This window comes from Theropithecus gelada, chromosome 17 (genome assembly GCF_003255815.1).
Source record: "Theropithecus gelada isolate Dixy chromosome 17, Tgel_1.0, whole genome shotgun sequence".
In the NCBI taxonomy this organism is placed as follows: Eukaryota; Metazoa; Chordata; class Mammalia; order Primates; family Cercopithecidae; genus Theropithecus; species Theropithecus gelada.
Genome location: NC_037685.1, coordinates 38,907,274 through 38,932,223, shown reverse-complemented (window position 1 = coordinate 38,932,223; position 24,950 = coordinate 38,907,274). Strand labels below are relative to the sequence as shown.

Genomic DNA, 24,950 nt, shown 5'->3' with positions numbered 1-24,950 from the left:
ACCTGGTCCTTTATCCCTCCTACAGGGAGGTCATAGAACACAGAAATCTGAAAACCGAAAGTGTGTGTAGAAATCATCTTGTCCTATTCTTTCATTTTATGGATGAGGTCCAGGGTGGAGAAAAGTCTTGCCCAAGGCCACATGGGCATTTAATAATGACCCAGCCACCTTCTGATTCCCTAACCCATGTTTTTCTCACTGCAGGCTGTCTCCATTGGCGACTGTACTCAGACCACATAAAAGGGAATTATGTAATTCTGTAACCCCAAACATCTACATGTCTACAAAATATTTATAGTGTAAAGGGTTCTACTGAGTCTTCTCTGGGATTTCTTGTTTTTCTACTGGACTGTGAGTCCTCAAACTCATAACAATACGAGTGTGCAATCCCTTGTTAGAAACCCCAGACAAATGTGTTTTGGACTTAAGAAGTTTTTGGACTTTAAAATGGTAAGATGGCACCTAGACAGTCTATTTAATATCTCCCCTCCCCAACCTGGAGCAAAATGTAGGAATAGTCACACTAGGAGGACGAAGTCTACAAACAGTCTCATGGCAGTCTACGTCAGGCTTCGCTGCCCAATGTGTCGGCTGCAAACTTAATAATAAAACTTTTGGTTTTCCGCTTTTAGGATTTTGGAATAGTGGATTCATGCTGCTCTCTTCATATGAAAGGCATTAGGTAAATATCAGGGACTAGCTGGCTGGTATTGCTTTATCAATAAGAAGGTTGTTTTTTCCTGAAACTTGTCAAGACTTGTATTTCTCTGTAGAGTTCAGTTATTCCAGTTGCCTCTCAGTGGGTTATATTCCAGATAACAAAATGGAATAGCCCCCAGGGAACTGGGTTCAGAAGCTGAGTGCCCTGTTTGTTTCGTGGATTTTTCATAAAACAAATCCAGCCAGGATCACCAGAGGGGCAAGCTGCTTTAGGAGGCAGCTGGAGGTCGTGTGGGGACTGGCAGTGGCACCTGTCCTCCTGGGCGTCGGTAAAAGCAGAGCAGAAAGCTCCTGCCACCAGGTCCCCAATGGGCAACTGATCCCGCCTGCCATTTCTGGGCTTTCTCTGGCTCCAACCGCTTCTCAGCTTCCTCTTTCTCATCAGATGGGCAGGTTTCCAGAGCTGTCAGATTTTCTTCTGCCCAAGTTAACAGGGACATTGATTTTGGAGGAAGGGAGGCCCTTCCTCCCACCCCCGTCCTTCCCTGGCTCCTGGCTGAGCCACGCCAGCTCTGTGGCATTGTCCAGTTTTATTATTACTGCCTGGCTGAGGCCTCCCTTCCCAGGTGGCCCCTGTGACTTCCAGCCCCTCTCCACTTGGCATGTTGACATGCATTTTTGGTCTCCTAGGGAGAGCCTGCTTACCTGGATAATGGGCACTTGACCCCCTGGTTTCCAAAGTGGGCTTCTGTACCACAGCAGGACTTGCATCTGTTTTTATTGTTTTCTGGACTGTCACCAGGAGGGAGTCCTATAAACGTGACCTTGCTTGGCTGGCTTTGGGATTGATGGAAATCAGGTCACTTTGGGGGTTCTAATGGGCCTGGAGGTACGGGTTTTAGAGTGGCACCACAAGGTCCACTGCGTGTGTGAAGAGGTCTTTGCTCCTTCAGACCCGGGACGCGGCTCTCCTAAAATTTTTATCTGCCATGGCATTGTAGGCTCCTGTTTCTTTGAAAACTTTCCTAAGAAGGACGAGAGAATGGAATTTTACTTAGAAAACTGGAATGGTCTTCTAAGAAAAAGAACCCACTTCTGCCTTTTGGAGGCGACAGGAGGGCTATGTTTGGAGAGGAAGGAGGGAAGGAAGGAAAGGGAATTCAGTTTCTGATGTCATCTGTCTTCCTCATCACCCTCCACTCTTCTCATCGACCATGGTGGCGGCTTCCCCACCCACACCTGCCAAGCTCAAATCCATTCTGCTGCATTCAGAATGCTATTTTGCAAGCACATATCTCTGCTGCTCGAAACCCTTGGTAGCCTTTCATTACCCTTAGAATACATCTAAAATCCTCACTGCAGTCCAAGTCTTGGATCACCAGGCCCCTGCCTTCCTCTCTAGGCTCATCCTGCATGACCTTGGGCTCTGGCCACTCCAGCCAAGCTTCGCTTCTAACAGTTTCTCGGCAGTGCCCAGCTTCTTTTTGCCCCTGGGCTTTGGCACGTGCCTCCCCCTCCACCCACAGCCTCTCTCTCTGCTCCACTCCCCACTGCACCCCACACTTAGTCTAGTTACCGCCTCTCCATCCTTCAGCTCTTAGTTCAAATGGCATTTCCACAGGGATCCCCTCTCTCCACCCTGGAGTCCTGTTTTACACTCTCCTGTATTTTGTCTTCCCATCACATATGAGAGTTCACAACCAAACATTGATGTGAGTGGCCACTAGAATGATGTCTGTCTGTCTCACCAGCCATAAGCCTGGAGAGGAGAGGGGCTACATTTACTTTACCCACCTCTGTCACCTCTAGTGGTAGCCTTGTGTTGCCAGAAAGTGGTTTCTCAATCATTATTTGATGAGTTACTGAATCATTTATCTAGCTAGTATGACTTCACCAACAATGTAACTCCCATGCGATAATAATAAAAAAATCCACCTATGCTATTCTAATGTAGAATGGAAATTTCCCCTTGCCAGCAAAACTTGGGCATAGGTTATTCTTGAGTGTTTTGAGCTAGTCGGGATGGATGAGCTGATGTCCCCACTCCCTGGGGACAAGTCTGCTTGGTGGCTTCATCCAGCTTCATGTTTCTCTCCTGAAGTTCCTTCAGGCTCTCCCATTGGCAGACTGGCATGTCTTCCTGAGTTGGCCAAGAGGAACATGTCACATTGGCAGTAATGTCAGCAGACTCTGAGGCCACTAAGGAGAGCAGCAAGCGAAGGCCGGGAGGGAGCCTTGGAAGGCAGCTCATTACCAGAGGCGCCAGCCGTCACACCCTCGATGGAAGGGCATAATTGCTGAAAACAGCTAATCGCTAACAGCCTGACAGCCAAGGGGCCTGCGGCCATCCCTTTCTTCGCTTCAGGATCCATCCCCCCATGAGGGGAAAGGTGCCAAAAGAGGAAGCCAGGCAGGAAGATACAGCTCTGTCTCACAGAAGGGGAATGTCTTCCCCCAACTTTCACAAGACACTTTGGGAACCCTCTCTTCATTTGTCACCACGCTTGAAATGTTGATGCTGCCATCCAAATGAAGCGCCTCTAGACTTCAGACATAGAACCTTGAGCCCAGCATGGTCTTCCACACGACACTGGTCATGCACAGAAGGGAGGCTCACAAAAATAACGTTTTGTGTTCAGGAGGGTTATGCAGGCAAACAAGGACTGAACACCCCTTGTGTAGATACTCCTGAATACAGTTCCTACAGGAAGATTAAAATAAATAATACTCCCTGTAATTTATTTGTTAAATTATATTTATTATAAATATACTTGTAGTAATTCGTTAAAATAAGTAGATGGTTTCATTTAGCAAATGTCCAAATAGATATCAAATGGAAGTTGTCATAGGAACCTGGGAGGTGTGTGTCTACAAAATTAACAAGCATATAGTACCAGGGTAAATTCAAGCATTTCTTTTCCCCCAACCCACCTCCTTCAGACATCTGACAAGTGTCTTGTGTGTGTGTCCAGCTGTGCTAGGTGCTCAGGACATGAACTTGCTTGTGGCCTTTAAGGAGCTTATGTACTACTCATGGGAGAAATCCACAAATAAGTCAGCAACTGTACTGACTTAGAGTAGGAAGGATCAGGACTGGAGCCATCAATGTGAGTTTTTTGATGTACGAACGGAGCTTTTGCACATGGAAAAGATCATGTAAGTTACTTTGGTTTTTAAGTTATATTAAATTCGTGAAAATTACCAATTCAAAAATTCACCTTCTTTAGGCCTTTGTCCTCAGTCTCCAATGTTGTCATTCTAGTTATAAATAAAATTGATTACTTCAGGTTGAATATATCTAAACAAGTGGAAATCTCAATTGGCACCATTTATGACTTTATTAAATTTCCTTATACTTTCGAAACTATATTCATGAATTTAATACAGTCATTTTCTTGTCTTTCAAAAGCTCGACCTAACAAGAAAAACCTCAAATACTTCAACACTGCTTTTAAGTCTATAAATTTTTTTAAGTCTATAAACTATAGTACCATCTCTGGTGACTAAAGTTGCTTATGGGCCAGAGATCTTCTCCAGCACAAAGGGCTCAGGTGACCATTCCTCTGCAAGACGATCCTAGGCCAGACACAGTAGCTCACACCTAAAACCTCAGCACTTTGGGGGGCCAAGGCAGGCTGATCGCCTGAGCCCAGGAGTTTGAGACCAGTCTGGGCAACATGGCAGTACTCCATCTCTACAAAAATACAAAAAATGAGCCGAGAGTGGGGATGTGGGCCTGTGGGCCAGCTACTCAGGAGGCTGAGGCAGGAGAATTGCTTGAGCCCAGGTGGTCCATGCTGCAGTGAGCTGTGACTGCGCCACTGCACTCCAGCCTGGGTGACAGAGTGAGACCCCACTTCAAAAACAAACAACAACAAAACAAAACAAAACAAACAAAAAAACCCAAGATGATCCTGAACTTTCCCAAGGTTGCCATGACCACAGGGAACTTCAAGTTCATATGCTTTGGACAGAGCTAGTCTCCTTGGGTCTAACTACAATCTATCCTAATTCTTTCCTCTGCTTTGAGGAGGAACCTTCTCTCACAAGTTGCTGCTAATTTTTTAAAACTTCTTTTAACTCTTCTCATATTCTTCATATTCTGGATTAGGCCCAAGTTATTTTTCTTTTTCCTTTTAAAAAAATATTTTATTGTGGTGAAACATACGTAACACAAAATTTACCATTTTTAAACCCTTTAGAGTGCACACTGGCAGCAAGTACATTCATCTTACTGTGCAACCATCACCACCGTCCATCACCAGAACATTTTTCCTCCTCCTAAACTCCCCATTCCTCCTTCCCCCCGGGCCCTGGAAACTGTCATTCTCCTTTCTCTAGGAATTTGATGACTCTAGTACCTCATGTAAGTGGAATGATACAGGATTTGTCCTTTAGTGACTGCTTATTTCACTCAGCATAATGTTCTCAAGGTTCATCCATGTTGTAGCATGTATCAGAATATCTTTCCTTTTTAAAGACAAAGACACCGCATTTTGTTCGTCCATTCATCTGCGAGCGGACACTTAGGTTGCTTCTACCTTTTGGTTACAGTGAATGATGCTGCCAGGAACACGGGTGTGCTGGCTCTCAATGCTTATGGATAACTGAATACCACCCAGTGGATTCTGCATCAAATCAGACCTTCACGGCTTAGTCCTGCACATGCGGGGAGCCATATCTTAGTAAGAAAGCATAAAGAATGCACCTATCAACTACTAAGTTCTGAATGGACGTGGACTGGACTTTCTGCCCCTTCTTGCTCTGTTTGAGGAGAAATCAATGAGTTGTGTTTTGCAACCTCAGCAAGAGTCACAGGAATTAGCAGTGGAGGCCGAACTGGCTGGAGACAGGAAGCTACTTTCCTCCTTGAATACCATTGCAAATGGGGTAGCCCTACCTCAACAATCCTGTGTGAACAGCAGCTCTGACTGGAAGCACTAGGAGAGCTCAAATGGGGTCTCTGTACATCCTTCCACCCCTGCAAGTCCACGGTTGATCATCCGTCCACATAACACAAGAATGTAGACACAGCCATCTGGACTTAAAATGCTGTTTAGTCTGACCAGATCAAGCCCATGTGTGAACCAGATGGCAGGCCTTGCCTTTCACAAACTCTACTGTCCTTACTTCCGACTCCCAGCAGCTCAATTCCCCAAGGGGAAGAGGTAATACCACAGAAGATTTAGAATATGATAAGAGGAAGAAAAATCAGACAGATGAATGGCTCTACATAATAACAGTGAAGATATCTAATCTTTATGGAGCATATTCCATATGCCAGGCATTGTGCTGAAGTGCTTCAGATACATTACCTCATTTGATCTCTGAAATAATCTAATGAGGTAGGTACTATGGTCGTTTCTCACTTTAAAGATCAGAAATCTGAGGCTTAACAAAATGAAATATAACTTGCCCAAGATAAAGGAAGTAACAAAGGTAAGAACTGAATCTACCTTTGCTTCTGGTGTTTAGTCTTAATTACAATGCAGTACTTCTAGGATCATCCAATAGATAACTGGGTAAAAGGTGTAATGAGACAAAATATATATGAAACACATTAAGCATATGGAAACCATGCAATTAATTTAAAAAACTAATTAAAGCGACAATAAAGTATAATTATATATATATATACTAAGTAATAAAACAAAGTTAAAAGTAATACTTAATGTGGAGACACTGGTCTACTCCAGTACTGCTGTTGAAAATGTATTATTAATCTTCAAAAAATCACTTTTGAAACATCCCTTTTATAAAACACTTCAGCAGTGTATAACAAAATTCACAAAAATGCTTCTACCCATTGATTTGGTAATTCCAGTCCTAGAAATGCATTCTAAAGAAGTAAGTATAAGAGGGAAAAAGTTATGTACATGAAGCTCTTTATTGCTAAAATTATAAAATCTTGTTATAAAACAATTATAAAATTATAGTGAAAAGCTGAAGACAATCTAAATAGTCAATGGTAGGGGAACAGTTAACTGAAGTGAAATCATTAGATGTGTATTATACATCTGTTAAAATAATAAATACAAAGGTCTCTGTGGCAATTTAAAAAGGAGAAAATGAAATGATAACAACGCAACCATGTAAAAATTATGGCTGCAAAGGGATCAAAACTGGAAAAGAACAGGGCAGCATTGAGGTGAATTGTGTGTGAGCTTGGTGGATTCAAAATTATTTCTTCCCTTTTAAAGATATTCTTCATTGCTTTTAAAAGCAATAAAAATTAAAAATGTTAAGTACCTGACAAGACTTGTCCATAAAAATAAGGACACCTGCTGAGTTGTTTTGATGATTAAATAAGTTAATGGACGCAAAAGCACCTCGAAATAATCCCTGCAGGCACTCAGTAGCTCTCCCTCTGAGTCCCCTCCCCCGCCCCCCTCCTTGCTCCCAGCTTTAGTATCCTGAGGGCACGGGAGCCACCGGGCACATTGGGGTGGTAGAAGTTTCTTGTCGGCACCGCTCCCTTTCTCACCGAGAGTGTTGACTTCACTTCTTCTTGTTTTTATCCATGACTTCCGGGGCTCAGTAGGCTCTGGACACTCACACTTTCTGACTCTCATCAAATTAACTTGTTTTCTTCTCCTTGGTTAATATATAGGTTTTTAAAGTATATGCTATTAACAGCATGGCAGTTCCTCAAAAAATTAAACAAAGAACTACCAGATGATCCAGCAATCCCACTTCTGGGGATATACCCAAAGGAATTAAAGCAGGGACTTGAACAGAAACTTGTACACCCATGTTCATGGCAACAGTATTTACAATAGCCAAAAGGTGGAAGGAACCCAAGTGTCCATTGACAGATGAGTGGATAAGCAAAATGTGGTATATACATACAATGGAATATTATTCAGCTTCAAAAAGGAAGGACATTTTGATACATACTACAACACACTTGAATCTTGAAGACAATAGGCTGAGTGAAATAAGCCAGTCACAAAAGGACAGATACTGCATGATTCCACTTCTATGAGGTATCTAGAGGAGACAAATTCATATAGACAGAAAGCAGAATGGGAGTTGCCAGGTTCGGGACAGGGAAATGGGGAGTTATTATTGAATGGTAAAGTCTCTGTGGGGGAAGATGAAAAGTTCTAGAGATGCTGGTGGTGGCAATGTGAATATTCTTAATGCCACTGAACTATACAGTTAAAAATGGTTTAAATGGTAAAATGCATGTTATGCATATTTTATCACAATTTTTTAAAAAGCATATGGCATTAATATGGTATCCCTCACTGGTGATATATTAACAACTTACCAGTTACTGTATTGACATTTACCAAGTATTTTCTGGAGGCAATGCCTTAGTTGAAAGATGAGGGAAAAGGGAACACTTCAGGTATAAAGGCAGGCGAGACAGAAAGACTACAGGGCAGGGAGCCTTTCACTTCCCTAAAAACTGCACTGCAGCTGCACAAATCCCATTACTCTGTCTTCATGTATAGGATCTCTCTGATCATCAAGGGAGCATGGAAAAAAAAACAGTTAGAGGTGAAAGGTCAGTTTGGGTGGTGCTTACGGGGGCCAACAGGAGAGGAAGTCAGAAAAAAGATGGAGGGAATTCAGAACAACAACAGCGACAGTATCACCAACAGAGAAGCTCTCTAGATCCACCTGCTGCAGCCCAAACAACAAGAGTCTGCTGAATAGTTTAATGTCAAATCCAGATCTTTGCAAGAGCCCTTGGGGGCCATGTGGCCCAAACTCCTGCAGCAGGACTTCCTGATGAGTGGCTGCTGGGAAGGGGAGCTGCTTTGTTGATGAGGCACTCGCTCTCTGCCCTTGTGCACTGCTAATGCTCCAACAGTTATTTCTCCCGTTGAGTGAAAGCTTAAGTCCTTTGTTGATGGGGTCTGTCCTCACTCCACCCTCTGAAGCAGCACACAACGATTCCACTCCCTTTCCTCTTTGAAGTTGTTTCTGGTTTCAGGTCGTCTTTTCTTCAGTACTAACATCCTCAGCATCTTCCGCTGTTTCTTGTTTTCTAGTTCATGACTACAAGACCTGCACTCCAGCCTTCAGATGTGGTTTGACCAGTACTCTCAAATTCCGTTAGCTGGACACTGTTCTCCAGTTAGGACTGCAGTCAAACCCCACTGTTAGTATGACTGTGAATGTCCATCTGACTCCCATACTGACGGTAAACTACTTGACAGTTCATGCGCAAAGGACCAGGGAGTTTATTCATCTCACTGTTGATCAATTCAACCCACCGGACCCCCCAAATCAACAAGTGAACCATCTCCTAAATGGAAAAGCAGCAACATTGGTTGTGCTTTAGGCACTCTGGCAGGTGTTTTACATATATATTTTCTTTGAGCCACACATCAACCCCAGATGAGAAGTATTACTTTCTCCACTACACCTATTAGGAAAGTCAGGTCAGTTCACACTGCTAAGAAGAATCAAATCCAATGTATCGGACACCAAAGCCCATAGGCTTTCACAGCAGTTCCTTTTCAGTTAGGATACATTGGGCTGGCAGATTGGAAACCCCAATTCAGACTGGCTTAATTAAACACTAACGACATTTATGTGACAACATCCTGTGATGGGCTGGTGAAGCCAGCAGCTCAGCAGTGTCATCAAGGATGCCCATTCATTCTCTACCCACTCTCCAACCCACAATGCTGCCTTTGTTCTAGGGCAAGTTATCCTTAGTGACTGTAGCAACATACCCTTTTGTCATTGTTAGCAGAAAGGAAAGACTGATTTGCCATGGCCTTCTCTTAAGAGGAAAGAAAGCCTTTCTAGAAACCTTCAGCCAGCCACTCCACATCTGTCGCTGTGATGAAAAGGCAGTGCTAGCCGGGCGCGGTGGCTCACGCCTGTAATCCCAGCACTTTGGGAGGCCGAGGCAGGCGGATCATGAGGTCAGGAGATTGAGACCATCCTGGCTAACACGGTGAAACCCCACCTCTACTAAAAATACAAAAACTTAGCCAGGTGTGGTGGCGGGCGCCTGCGGTCCCAGCTACTTGGGAGGCTGAAGCAGGAGAAAGGTGTGAACCCGGGAGGCAGAGCTGGCAGTGAGCCGAGATTGTGCCACTGCACTCTAGCCTGGGCGACAGAGTGAGACTCTGTCTCAAAATTAAAAAAAGAAAGAAAGAAAAAAAAGTCATTGCTGGCAAGGAAGGCTGAATTACTCCTTGTTGGTCTACTCAGACTTAACCCTTGAGTTTGGATGAGTTACCCAACTTGCTTGGTTACAGAGAAGTGGGATAGATCTTGAGAGTTCACCACCATCATACCATTCCCACCTCCGCTAAGAGTAATGAAGTGGCACACACTGGGACAGTGTTCGGTCCTGGCAATACAGACCCAATCCCTGCCTGCAGAGTGTCCAGTCTAGTGTGAAAGGTAAGCACTGTACATGTATTTGAGGTTTGATGCATGTTACAGAAGAGAAAGTACGTATAGCACATGTAGAATATACAGCCAGGAAGATAACTGAGTCTGAGTGGTCCTGGATGGCCTCGTGAGTTAAGATGTTCCCAGCAAGACCCAAGGATGCTGGGCAGAGGGAAGAGTACACAAGCAGCTTGGAGTGGAGAATACACTGTCTATCTCTCACACTCCCATCTAAAATCCTTGGGATGCCTTCCAGCCAGAGACCAGTTATTTATGGAGTCACTCATTCATACATGCATTCATTTCACAAATATTTACTTGCAGCGAGTGAGAACTTGTGTACTGCGCTGGTGAGAGGGACTTAAGAAATGATGTCTGTGAATGAGTGAAGCCTTATACCTCCCCCTTTACCCATTAGCCATCCTATTGTTTACCTGAACTTTGAGAGTCTGGACCCCCCAAAATAAGTGAATTTCAAACTAAATGTGGTACATTCTGCTATGTCTAAAGTTTGAGTGAAATTTAACAATAACAATAACCAAAAAAGAGTTTGGAATTATTAAATTAAAATGAGGTTTTAAGATTGCTATGAACTAAATACACCCCCCCCACAAATTCTTACATGGAAGCCCTAATTCCCAGTGTGGTGGGGATGATTTCTTTCCTGGCCATGTCAGGATACAGCAAGAAGGCAGCCACTTGCAAACCAGGAAGAGAGAGCCCTCACTGGGAACTGGCCAGCACCTTGCTCTTGGATGTACCAGCCTCCAGAACTGTGAGAAATAAATGTTTGTTGTTTAAGCCACCCAATCTATAGTGTTTTGTTACAGCAGCCCAAAGGGACAAAAAACAGATTCTAAGTAAATTTCAGTGATATGTGTTTTCTTTCTTTTTCTTCTTTTTCTTTTTGAGATGGAGTTTCGCTCTTCTTGCCCAGACTGGAGTGCAATGGCACTATCTTGGCTCACTGCAACCTCCACCTCCCAGGTTCAAGCGATTCTCCTGCCTCAGTCTCCCAAGTAGCTGGGATTACAGGCATGCGCCACCATGTCTAGCTAATTTTGTATTTTTAGTAGAGAAGGTGTTTCTCCATATTGGTCAGGCTGGTCTCGAACTCCTGACCTCAGGGGATCCACCTGCCTCGGCCTCCCAAAGTCCTAGGATTACAGGTGTGAGCCACTGCGCCCGGCTGTGTTTTCTTATTAGGTGTTTCTATCAACTGTCCCATTACCTTCTTATAAACCTTAGCATATGCAGAAAGTGACAGTATTAATAAGAATAAATACTGAAGGAGAAAAGGCATAAGCTGTTAGCCACATAGAATTTGGTAGACAAAGCATATAAACTCCATTTTGCTTTTCTAAGAAATATTCTATTTAACTTCAAGGAGAATTCTTTCTTTTCTATTACTTTCTTTTCCAAAACTTTTGCCTCTTTCCAAATCAATAATTATCAGATGTCACATTCAGGCTGATAAAAAAAAAATCCAACTGTCTACTGAAATGACAATAAAAGAATGCCTTGGAACAGTATGGTTCTTGCCATGAGGACACCTATTTTTTCATTTATTTTGGTGATGGAAACTGCACTTCAACATTAATGTGTAATTGATATTACAAATTGTATTTGATAAATATCAAAGTAATAAGAATAGGCAAGGGGAAAAGGGAAAACATTAAGCCTGCATTTAAAAGTCTTTAACAAACGTTCCTCACAGCTTGAGCTCAGATGCTTAGAGGCCAGCAGACTGGGGCACTCCAACAGGGAGGTGCGGGGGGGCGGGGTGGCACCTGGTGACAGTTGCCAAGAGCAGCTCAAGGCCTAGGCTAAGGGCGACGGTGATGTTATTTAAGCCTCAGCTTCCCCTTCTGCCCTCACTTACACCCTCAGAGCTGCTCCTTCTCCTACTGGGGCTGCTCCTATGAAACTTTGTTCTTCAGGAAAGACTCAGTTGATTGTATCCTATCAATTACGGCCTTCTGAAGCAAGGGGCTAGAAACCCAATTATGGTTTTGTTGTTGTTGTTGTTTTGTTTTTTTCGAGACAGGGTCTCACTCTGTCGCCCAGGCTGGAGTTCAGTGGTGCGATCCTGGCTCACTGCAACCTCTGCCTCCTGGGTTCATGTGATTCTCCTGCCTCTGCCTCCTGAGTCCCTGGGATTACAGGCATGCGCCACTATGCCTGGCTAATTTTTGTTTTTTTAGCAGAGACGGGGTTTCACCATGTTGGCCAGGCTGGTCTCGAACTCCTGACCTCAGGTGCTCCACCCACTCGGCCTCCAAAAGTACCGGGGTTACAGGCGTGAATTACCAAACTCGGCCAAACAATTATGTCTTAAGCCAAAGGGATTGTATTGGTTCAGGTGAGCCTTTCCAGGCCAGGGATTTTGCTACAGGGACTCTGAAATTAGGCCCAAGCAGTGTCCTCAGGACAGGATTTCTCTCCACCTTTCAGGCGTGATTTCTGTAGGTGGCTTCATTTCTGGCTCCATTTGTTGGGGGCCGGACATACCAGGCTCTCCCAGGCACTGGTTGTGGCAGCAGCGCCAAGCACACCTCCTCAGGCAAAATTCAGAGAGAAATGAACTCTCCCTTCAATTTCTCCCCCAGAAGCCTGATATTCACTCTGATTGGACTGGCGGAAGTCATGTGTCCTGGCCTGAGCCAATCACGGTGGCCAGTGGAATGCAGTGTACTCACTGGTTGGCCCTGAGCCCCAGACTCCACTGGGACTGAAGCCACACCCAAACCATGTGGGCTGAGAAGGAATTGGGAGGCAAGGTCTGAAGGAGGAAAAAATGGATGCTGGTGAGGGGAGGACGACAAACTGCACGTTCTTCTACATGCAATCATGTTCCTCCCAGGAACATTTCCTTTTGGCAGGAGCCAAAGCCTTAAATCAAAAGAATCTCAACAGGATCCCTAATCATGGCATTTCCAGTGCTCTACTGAGGAAGGCCACGCTCTGAATGGCCCAGCTTCCTCACACACCACACTGCTGCAGGCTCCTCCTGGGTGGGTGCACGCGACATCCGACCTGTTCTCCCACATAAGCAGGCACACAACATGTGTGCTTCATGTGTAACCTGTACCAGAAAGCCAGGGTGTTGACATGATTGATATCCATGTAATTAGCCACTTTGGTACATGTGCTGGATCTGCACAGGATTATCTACCTCAATACCTATGTGATTGATCCCCATGTGATTATCTGCCACATAGACACACCCTTCCCTGCTTCCAATGCAATTACCTTCCTCCAGATAGATGAAATTGAAGCCCACGTGATGACTTGCTCCAGATACACACGTGATTGATGCCCATGCAATTATCTAACACAATGATATGCCAGTGATTGATGCCCATGTGATTATCTGCTAAGATGATACCCGTGCAAATGAAAATTGGCAAGTCCTACAAGCTCTAATAATCACCCTCACCAGCATATGAAAACCAATTGCTAAGACTTAAGGAAGGCTCTTCTTCAAAAATAAAAAGGTCACTCATACACTATTAAGTGTGTGTGTGTGTGTGTGTGTGTGTGTGAATGTGTGTACATCATGCAATATACGTGAGTATATTTATATGTATGTGTATATATCCATCTTTCTGAAGTGTTTGAAGTTAATCTTTGAATAGGACTATAAAAATTAAATAAATTCCAAGTTCTTTCCAGCTCTATAATTCTCAGATTCAAGAGTTTAACAATAACTGAAAAAGCATTACTGTCTTCACAGAAAACAGCAGACATTTATTCAGCTTTATGGCCCAGCCTCCATTGTCTTTCCCTTAAAAAGAAACGGCCTCTAAGTAATAGCATGTTTGCCCATTTCTCATTTCCTTTTCCCAATTCACTGTTCCTACTTTTGAGAAAAGCATGTAATATCCCCATACAATTTGATGATTTTCTTTGTTATTGTCAAAAAAAAATGCTAATCCACGAAGAGTCCCTTCCTGGGTTATGTTAATTCAGCTGCCTGTTTTATAATAGGATTATGTTTCCCAGGATTTAAAAATCCCACTTGTTAACTACCAAATAGACTTCTACAGCAGCTATAAAAATCTAATTTAATCCCTATTGGCATTAACAAAATAGCTGAGGTACAATTTATGTCTAACTACACTTAACACCCCACAACCTCCAATAAATAGATAACATTTCTTTTGAAGTTATAAAAGGAAACTGTGCAGTAGGGTAACTGGAGTCTCGTGGGTCCAATCATGCAATATCTCTAAGGCAGAACAAATGTTGTTTACATACGACAAGGATTACGGGGAAAGTTTGTTTAAACAGATTAATGGATGTTTACGTGTATTAATACTCTCTTTTACATCATGCAAATTCAAATTAAAATGATCTTCATTTCTTTCATTGGAAAATAATTACAGAGGGAGCCAACGAGTCGCTCTGTTACCATTTAGTTTAAGAATCTAACTAGGTTAGAATACATTTCAGAATAGAACACTCACCAAACTTGAGGTAGGCGGCTAATACCACATTTCACTTTACAAAGGGGGAAGGCACTTTTTGCTGAGTGAGTGAAGATGATGGAGGGGGAACGAGCCCAAACATGATCATGTGGGCCAAAGACGGCAGTAAGCAGATTCTCTTTTGTCTTTGGGTCTTCATTCTTATATTACTCTCTCTTCAAAAAATTGAATTGAGATGACATTAAAGGGCCTTCTGGGAATGTAAAATTTGAGCGCAGTGAAACAGACACATATTTCTTCTCCTGCCTCTCCCCTCCCTCCTTCTTTAGATAGGTGACTATGGGGAAGCTTATGGTAAGCCAGATGGGAACAGAGAAACGCTGGCAAATATTGTTTCAAGATGAAGGAGAGGAAAACAAGGAGGCTGACATGTAACATATCAAAGAATATCCAGGCACTCAAGTTGAACATGAATCTCAGGGCAGTTCAACCTCTTTAAAGATGCAAATTGCAGTCAAACACAGAAAACAGTAGGGTTCTGTTTATCCTTTCACAAAGGGTGCAAACTGCTAATCAGGCTCCATTGCTGGGCTGGCCACTTTGTTTATCAATAAACAGGAAGACAGTTAGACTATAATTTTCCTGCCTAGTACTGGTAGCCAAAAGGAAATGCTGGCAGCTTGGTAGTACTGAGTTCCAGTTGCATCAAAACCCAATTATTATTGTAATAATGTATGGGTGTTTGCAAGTTGCACAGGCGTGCTACACATGTCCACAAAATCACGTGAAACATATTGGCAGAGAACGAGCTTGGTGATACACGGACTAAGGGGAGCTGTCAAAATAGGCCTGGTCCTCCAAGAGCTCAGCTGTGGAGTGTTGTTTAAACACACACACACACACACACACACACAGACACACGAAAACAGCTAACAGGGCAGACATAGAAATCCTATATATATTAACACAACACAACAAAAACATGATTTGAATAAGATCAAACAACAAACAGGCAATAAACTCAGCTCCAAAACCAGAAATTTGGCTGTAATATTTTCTAACTGCCACGGCAAGTTCTGTTAACATGGAATGCTTATACTTCCTCTAAAAGAGACAGTTCAGTTATTTTCATATCAGTGGAACTACCTTCCTGAGATACTACAAGATCTTAAATCTTAAATATAGTGTAAGATCCCAAATCTAACATATAACAAAAATTCAGTCATACATGTATTTAGGCATTCAAATTGCTCAACTCATGAATTCAGTTCTTTCATTTCTGTCTCCACACATGCATCTCTATGAGACTAAGATGCACTCTGAACTCTATGTAACTCTCAAAGTGGGGCATGACAAATATAAAATAAAAAGGGACTATAATTTCTACAACATGGCACTTCTATCAATGTTGAAATAATAGCAAATTAATAACAGCTACCATATACTGATCACATGTAACCCATTTATTCATAAAATATTTGCTGAATACCTACTATGACTATGTCTTGGGCACCCTGGTAAGCAACGGGAGATACGATGGCACCCTCTTCACAAAGCCAAGAGCCTACCAGGGAAGCAGGTATGAAACAAGTCATTACATTAGGGTGTGGTGGCTGTCCAGATGGAGTAGGTGGGCTGCCCACTTTTGCTTGTACCCAACCAGTCTGCACTGTGTCTGACTCTCCAAGATGCCACCCCACAGCAACTTGCCTGGCAATTTGAGATGGGGAACCTTGGCTCACTTCTGCTAGGATGATATTGGACAAGTGAAAATCCAGCAGGTTTTGTGTGGCTCTGTCAATAACCTTCATTAGCAAATGTGGTGATCAAAAGTGCTGCTCTGGGATATGGACTGCCTGGCTTCCTCGCTTATTAGCTGTGTGACCTTGGGCAAGTTTGTTAACTTCTCTGTATTCCACTTTCCTTATCTGTCAATGGGGACAATAATAGCACCTCTCTCACAGAGTTGCTATGAACATGAAATGAGTTAACCCATGCAGAGCACTTAGAAATAGTGTTAGCACACAGGAAGTACTCCCTAAATCTCTGAAATCAATCTCAGATCACCTTCAGCACCATGGTCAGCACCACGGTCAGCGCCACGGCCGGCCCTCTTAGGAAGGGGAGAGGCAGGAAGGAACTACTGTGGGGAACTGCCTTCGGTTTAGGAATGGGCCGAAATTCAAGGAGGCCACTGTCCTCCAGCCAAACGCAGGAAGGAGATGTGTTAGTGCCCTCCCCACCTGTGGCCCTCAAAGTTGAAGGCTGATGTATGAAGCATGTCTCCAGTGAACAGCCCAATCATGGCTGCCAGCACAGGGAGCCATTGCGGCCCTGACCAGTGGAAGTTCCTAGATCTGTTCTCCCTCATCCTCTTATGTCTTGACCGCAAATTTGGGCTCGCTCCCGTTGCTCTGACTATGTAGAACGGTTTTTTTCCATTTATTGGCCCTCTCTACTTTGCTTTCCCCTATGTGCCTATCCATCCACAGCTCTAGGAAAGAAGCTCTTGACAACATTCCATCCTACCCCATGCCCTGCAGACCTGCACCAGCTGGGCCAGGTTATCAGCCTTCCCCTGCAAAATGGAAGGGGGCTTAGATGAAATGCTCAGCAGAATGCCTATTGGTGTTCAACCCTAGTTTCCTTCTTCTACCCCAGGAGGCTCCAAGAATTCATCCCCCAATTCTTGAATAGTCTTTGGGAAACCAAAGACAAAGCTGGCCTTTTATCTCCGGTCAGCTCCCTGGCTCATCTTTCTCTCTAGGCTTTTGAGCTCTTCTGACAGATATCTAGGGAGAGTTTTTGTTTTTTGTGTTTTTGAGACAGGTTCTTACTCTGTCACCCAGGCTGGAGTGCAGTGGCATGATCATGGCCTACTGCAGTCTCAACATCCTGGGCTCAAACAATCCTCCCATCTCAGACTCCTGAGCAACTGGGACCACAAGCGCATGCCACCTTGCCTGGGTAATTTTTTTTTTTTTTGTAGAGGTAGGGTCTCACTATCTTGCCAGGCTGATCTTGAACTCCTGGCCTCAAGTGATCCTCCCTCCTCAGCCCCCCAGAGTGCTAGGATTACAGGCATGAGCCACTATCCCTGGCCCTAGAAAAGTCTTTTTGGTTTAATTATCTGGAGTTAATCAATAACTTGTTCAAGAATATGCTGCTTCTTAGACTAGACTTGGCTGAGAATTCAGGGCCCAACTGTTAACTTTTAGAGGTTAATTTCTGACCAATAAATGGCTAACACCACTACATTACATGGAGGAAACTGCAAAAACATATTTGAAATAGCGTATTTTTAGTAGAAAGGCAAGCTGTGTCTTGAGTTAATTCCTGACTTGACATTTGCTCCTCACGAGCCACACTTTCCTCCTCTTTTATCAGCAAAACACCATGTGGCCTGCAAAGCTGGTACGGAATAAGATTTAAACCACCGCTACCAGCATCCTGAGAAGCTTTGATGTATTTAAAACTACATGGCAAAAGTACGATATTATTGCTGAACTCTGTCTCTAAATCAGAATATTAAATTATGACTTAAAATACACCCACTGATTTATTATTAAAAACATAGTATTTAGCCTGGGTGCGGTGGCTCACACCTATAATCCCAGCACTTTGGGAGGCCAAGACGGATGGATCACCTGAGGTCACGAGTTCTAGCTCAGCGTGGCCAACATGGTGAAATCCTGTCTCTACCAAAAATACAAAAATTAGCCAGGCGTGGTGGCACGTGCCTGTAATCCCAACTACTCAGGAGGCTGAGGCATGATAATTGGTTGAACTCAGAAGGCGGAGGTTGTGGTGAGCCAAGACAGCACCACTGCACTCTAGCCTGGGTGACAGCACAATATTCCATCTAAAATAATAATAATAATAATAAATGAAAATATGGTATTTAATACTTTGTTATAAATTGTGGCCAACGAAATTTTTAAAACCTGAAAAGAATACTATGTTTTGATATAAAGCATGTTCTCTGCATGATTTCATACTATCTCCTCTTTATTTTGGCAGTGGTTATATATACTTGAATCTTTTTTATTTTGAGATGGAGTCTTGCTATTGTCACCCAGGCTGGAGTGCAGCGGTGCAATCTTGACTCACTGCAACCTCCACCTCCTGGGTTCAAGTGATCCTCCTGCCTCAGCCCCCTGAGAAGCTGGGATTACAGGCGTGTGCCACTACGCCCACCTAATTTTTGTATTTTTAATAGAGACGGTTTCGTCATGTGGGTCAGACTGATCTCGAACTCCTGACCTCAGGTGATCTGCCTGCCTCGGCCTCCCAAAATGCTGGGATTACAGGCGTGAGCCACAGCGCCTGGCCACACATTTGATTCTTTAGTCACAGATTTAGCAAACTAAAACCTCTTGAATTTATTTTGTAAAGACCACCTGTGGTCCTGGTCCAAGGGAGAGATTTTAATTAGTAGCTATATTTGGAATAAATAACTTTAATGATTTTCACTATAATCTCCAAGCTATTTCTTACTTCGCATTAGAGGAAATGGATACAGTTTCCACATTTATAAAGCTTTGAATCATTTAAGCTGTGTTTTCTTTCTTTCTTTTCTTTTTTCTTTTAATCTTAATTTTGAGCTGGAGCTCAAAGATCTGTTTTATTGCCTAGGCCTGGGCTTTCTGTAGACAGATATATCACATTATAGATCATACTCAGTCTTACTTAATTGGATTCCTAGGAATTGCAGGAAAAGAAATAACTGGCAATTTAAAGCCTGCATCTCTTTGTAAAGGGACTTTGCTGAGCTCATTAAATAGAAATTGCTGACTATTATGACCCTAATAGAGATATTTGAATCCTTGCATTAAGAGGATGCCTGGTTTGAAGAATAAAACAATGAGAAAAAAATTTTTGTTGTTTTTTATTTTTTAACAATTACTATTCAAAAGGGGAAAGGTTATTTAAGGGTATGAAGAGATTAATAAAAAACTGAAAACACTTTACTACTTTTATAAAAACCTGGATAGGTTTTTATATCAGAACCTTTAAGGATCAAAAAGACCTTGCAGAGTTCCTAAGCACAGTTCAGCTTTCCACACTATTCCAGAAAGACTCAGATATCCTAATTCCTATTGAAGACATCTCCCGAGCTCTCAAGTCTTTTAATAAAGGCAAGGCACCTGGGAGAGGAGCCTTCCCATCCTAATTTCACACCCCTATTGAAGAGGAGTTGGCTCCCCATGCCCCTGTATACATTTAATCATTCCCTGCACATTAGTTCACTGGCTCGCTGTGGGGAGTATACACCTAGCCACTCTACTAATTTATTTCAACAAAAGTGACAGCACTGAGGAATTTAAAAGTTAGCCAAATGGATTTGTGTATGTGTACGGTATGTCTATGTAAGCATAAATGAAGCTTTAAGGGCTATGTACTTGTGTGTGTGTGTGTGTGTGTTATGTACGTACATGTGCACAAGAAGAAGTGTAAATGAGAGCACAAAGTAGAGAAAATATATACGCTCAGGTGGAAAGGACCCTCCATCTGTACGACAATTAAAGTAATAATAATAAAAAGTAACAAAGTAATAATAAAGAGTAATAATAAGCCAACAACTTTGATTGATATTGGGTATTTCTTTCTGAGCAACTCACACTGACAAATGGAGTGCCTCCCTGGTTCTGCAGTCTAACAGGTGACTACAGGAGGCCTTGCAGGAACTTCTGTTTGGGGAGGAGGCACTTAGGAAGGGGCTCACTGTGGGGTTTATAGCCGCACTGCCTTCTCTACAATGTGGCTTCCAGTTGTTCTCGTCTCCACAACCACTCGCTTTCTTTTAGGCACCCCACCCCATGTCCTAATACCCTGGATGGGTGACAGGAGAAGCATTCAAAGAGTACTGCCCAGTTGAGAAACTCCAGGGGTGGGACGTGGGGTGGGCTGCGGGGTGGAAGGGCTGCTGAAGCACTGGCTGCCACTTAGGAGGCATTTGCTTTCCTCTTGTGTTTCATGGTGGAAGGCAGCTGCAACAAGGCGGCCCTCCTGGCTGCCCCGAGTACTCTGCCACATGGAGCAGGTGGCTGAGAAGACAGCGGCTGCTGTGATCCCCACTCAACCAGGTGCTTCCCTCGCCCCCTCTACTGAGGGTGGCCAGCTCTCCCCAGACAATCCCAGTCCACCTGCAGCTGCCCTCCCATCCCTGGGTTTCCCACGGTGGCAAAGGGTCAGTGTGCATGGGTCTTGCTCAGTGCCCAGCCTCCAGCCCAGCTCCCACTTGCTCTGAAATGTCCTCAGCCAGATGGTGCTGCTTTCTCTGGACTTTTTCTTATTCCCTTTCTTCTGAGAACTGCTCAAGTATCTGGTAAAATAATGCGAAGTAAAAATCTATTGTTTAGCAGGTCAAGAAAACGATTTATTTTTCTCTCTGACTTCTGGAGGGAAAAAAATAAATACATAAGATCTTTCTTAGATGGCTGTTTCCAGCCCCTCATGTTAAGAAATCTATATAGAAGCCTAAGTGGAAAAGTGGCATTTTTCTGGCACTAGAGTCTTTTCTTCGTCTACCATAGTTGAGGGGGAAGGTTGAAAAACAGCAAAATTGGCAAACTCCATGATATTTAGAGAGAAAACCTATCTGTCCCAATATATTACCCTATGAGAGTCAGGACTTTAAGGTAATAATCAATACTGGTAAGTCTTGGCATTCTGAGCAATCATCAGAGACTTGAACTGATGCTCTCAGACCCTTGTTTGGGAGCACAGTTAAGACCATGGCTATTTATGGATTTATAAAATGCTCACATAGCACTTATATGTGCTGGGCACAGCTCTAAGCACTTTACAAATGTCAGTCCCTTTAATCTAATTCTGTGGGGTGGAATACTACTCTTACCGTCCTTACTGTTATTTTACAGAAGAGGAAATGGAGGTACAAAGAAGTGGAATTAATTTCCCCAAGGTCACACTGTTAGGACAAAATGTTATCAGAATCCAGACACAGGCATAAGCAATATGGCTCCAAAGTTCCTGACTATCGAATTAGGATCCTGTATGTTAAAGAGATACCTTAAGGGACATACTAATTACTCACTCTCTTAAATTTTCTAAGCTTTATCTCTTTAAAAATGACACCACCGTTTTTTGGGTTAAAAAAAAGAGAGAGAGATTATTTATGTAGCATTTGAGAGTTTACAAAAGGCTTTTCTGTTTGAGCCTCACAGCTGGCCCTGTGGTGGGTGGTGTGTGTTTCATTATCACCAACCTCACGGGACAGATTAAAGAAACAGAGGCTCCTGAGATTACAGGACTCAAATTCCCTGGCTAGCAAGTGTCAAAACTGGGAAATTTAAATGAGTTTTCTGTTGCCAAGCCCTCTACCCTTTCCACTAAATCAGACTGCTGGTATCAAATTAAGTTGCCCACAAGTGACATCCTAGACTTTATTAACTTACGTTCCCAAGAAAAAGCCTTCCTCAAATCACAATCCTGAGTTACTCCTTTGGTTTAGACTCCGAATAGATCTCTACTCTTTACAAACCAAACTAGAAAAAAATGAGATTATGTGAATGTAAGTTGCTTCTATGCTTCAGAAGGAAGTCATGTCTCGGAGCCACTGGCAGATATGCCTCACCCAAACATAGAAACATACCTAGAAATGAAAAGCCATAGGATGTAGAAAACAGGACACTGACCACAAGGGAAAGGTGAAGGGAATCCCCAGAATGGTGGGGAAGGGAGAGTTCACAATTCCAGTTGTGCCTCTGCCTGAAGGACCAGCAGCCCAGACTTCAAGGGACTGGAGGGTTCAGGGAGGGACTTCTCTAAGATATGAACTGATAGAATACTGGATGCTTCTGAAGATACAAAGGGGAGATTCAGACAATAAGTCATGAAGTGGGTATTGAATTAGTGACAACTTAATAGAAAACTAAGCCAGAAAAAAAAAAAGGCAATTATGAACTCTACCTCGGTGGAAAACAATAGGTCAGGCAGAAATAGATAATCATTTATTACTATATAGTTCAGCTATAAATAGTTTTTACACTGAATATTAATCTTACTAAAGTTACAATATAATGGTATTGGGACAATTGGAGGATGGGCAAGGTTCACATGTGGCAGAGACAAAGGGGAGAGGGAGGAATGATAAATCCTCATTCTCCATAGTGAGGAGTCAATATATTATGCCTGAAATAAAAAAGAAATAATTTAAGAAATGTATAATTGCCTGAAATAGAAAAGAAATAATTTAAGAAATGTATCATTGCCAATCGCAGTGGCTCGCGCCTGTAATCCCAGCACTTTGGAAGGCCAAGGTGGGTGGATCACAAGGTCAGGAGTTCAAGACCAGCCTGGCCAAGATGGTGAAACCCCGTCTCTACTAAAAATACAAAAAAAAATTAGCTGGGCGTAGTGCTGGGCTCCTGTAATCCCAGCTACTGGGGAGGCTGAGGCAAAGAACTGCTTGAACCCGGGAGGCAGAAGTTGCAGTGAGCAGAGATTGTGCCACTGCACTCCAGCCTGGGTGACAGAGCAAGACTCCATCTCAAAAAAAAAAAAAAAAAAAAAAAAAAAGAAAAGAAATGTATTATTTAGAAATACTGAAGAAAATGGCATACCAATAAGCTAGAACAGGTAAAAAGGATTGTCTCTGGGGAGGGGGAAACTGAATAATGGTTGGGGGTTGCTTTATAACTATTTGGCTTTTTAAATAATGTGTAAGAATGAATCTTAGACTAATTGTTTTAAAGTTTATAACCAAGCTTGGGGCAACATAGAGAGACCCCCATCTCTACAAAATAAAAATAAAAAAATTAGCCAGGCATGGTGGCACACACCTGTAGTCTCAGCTACTCAACAGGCAAAAGTGGGAGGATTGTTTAAACCTGGGAGGTTGAGGCTGCAGTGAGCAATGATTGAACAACTGCATTCCAGTCTGGGTGACACAGCAAGACCCTGTCTTTAAAAAAAAAAAAAAAAAAAAAAAAAAACGCCAGGCGGGGTGGCTCATGTCCGTAATCCCAGCTCTTCGGGAGACCAACGTGGGCAGATCACTTGAGGTCAGGAGTTTGAGATCAGCCTAGCCAACATGGTGAAACCTCATCTCTACTAAATATACAAAAGTCAGCCAGGTGTGGTGGAGGTGCACACCTGCAGTCCCAGCTACTCAGGAGGCTGAGGCAGGAGAATCACTTGAACCAGAGAGGCAGAGGTTGCAGTGAGTGGAGATCGTGCCATTGCACTCCCGCCTAGGTGACAGAGTAAGACTCCGACTCAGAAAACAAAAAAAAAAATTTTTCAAAGGATGGGTACCTTGTTTTGGAATGGTTGACCATGTTCTCTGAAGTGCTATCCTACTGTAAAAATAGATATATTTCAACAAAAGTACTTTTTAATGCATTTTTGGGCTCAGTAGAATGTAAGAGAATTTTCAGCTAGGCAAGGTGGCCCATGCCTATAATCCCAGCACTTTGGGAGGCCAAGGCGGGCAGATCACCTGAGGTCAGGAGTTCGAGACCAGCCTGGCCAACGTGGTGAAACCCTGTCTCTACTAAACATACAAAAATTAGCTGGGCCTAGTGGTGGGCGCCTATAATCCCAGCTACTCAGGAGGCTGAGGCATGAGAATTGCTTGAACCTGGAAGGTGGAGGCTGCAGTGAGCCAAGATTGAGCCACTGCACTCCAGGCTGAGCAACAAAGTGAGAGTCCATCTCAAAAAAAAAAAAAAAGAGAGAGAGAGAGAGAATTTTCCAGAAGCAGAGGAATAACAAAAAGCAATAAGTTGAATTCTAATTTGTGAAAGAAAAATAAGGACATGGGGAATCAAATACCTATATCAGACCTAGTATTAGAATACTAAGCCTTGAGACCACTGCAAGGTTAGGGAGAATAAATTGAGACTCCCACATTAGTAATATCTTTGACTCTCAGTAGGTATAAACACATAAAATGCTCACATAGCACTTATATGTAAGCACAAATTCTCTTTGGAGGAAAACCTTCTCACTTTAAGCTCTTGGGATCTAAGAATTGTTTGAATTAATTCCAGTGAATATGGGTTCATGATCCTTTTGTGGTTCATAAGCATGCTATTATGTGAGATGTACCTCCTTCAAATCTTGTTGCAATGCTGGCACGTTACCAATCTGATGTGAATAAAATATACATATGAGTTCATGCCATAAGAGTCAGCAGAAACAACAAAAAATGATTTAGATAGGTTATTTCAAAGAGGGTTCATGAGGCTATGAAACCAAGAGCTCTTAATGCTATGACCAAAGATTGAAGTTCTCTATAGAATGCCATAGCACTCAATAATGTTATTGAGGCAATATAAGACTTTGCCACTCATAATCATGACATAATAATCCATGATTGTTGATGTGGGAAAGTAAATAAGTTTAACCAAAGTTTCTCTTCTTTAGATAAAAAATTATTTACACCCCAAAGTACTGAATTTATCAGATTCGCAATATACCAAGCAGATATGTTGAAGAACCAAATAGAACTTCCAGATATGACAAATA

At 42.9% G+C, this 24,950-nt stretch overlaps 1 protein-coding gene and 2 pseudogenes across 1 annotated transcript in view; 2 read left to right on the top strand and 1 right to left on the bottom strand.

Annotated features, from left to right (window-relative positions):
* The window catches only part of CLYBL (citrate lyase beta like), a 282,666-nt gene that overhangs the window by 81,557 nt on the left and 176,159 nt on the right, over nt 1-24,950 (bottom strand). The gene's annotated exons all lie outside the window — the stretch shown is intronic.
* LOC112611204 lies at nt 24,489-24,575 on the top strand (annotated as a pseudogene).
* On the top strand, nt 24,642-24,762 carry LOC112611186 (annotated as a pseudogene).